The following is a 259-nucleotide window of genomic DNA, read 5'->3' as shown; positions in this document are numbered from 1 at the left end:
CTGCGGCCTCCAAGGTTTCTACGCCGCCAGCTGCGGCCTCCAAGGTTTCTACGCCGCCAGCTGCGGCCTCCAAGGTTTCTACGCCGCCAGCTGCGGCCTCCAAGGTCCTACGTGTTGGACGGCCTCCCGGCCGCCCCCATGAACGAGGGTCCCGTGTTGGACGGCCTCACGGCCGCCCCCCTGAACGATGGTCCCTTGTTGGACGGCCTCCTGGCCGCCCCCCTGAACGATGGTCCCTTGTTGGACGGCCTCCCGGCCG

Source organism: Nematolebias whitei, chromosome 14, assembly GCF_014905685.2.
Source record: "Nematolebias whitei isolate Nwh7 chromosome 14, NemWhi1, whole genome shotgun sequence".
Taxonomy (NCBI): domain Eukaryota; kingdom Metazoa; phylum Chordata; class Actinopteri; order Cyprinodontiformes; family Rivulidae; genus Nematolebias; species Nematolebias whitei.
Note: the sequence above shows the minus strand (reverse complement) of the source record.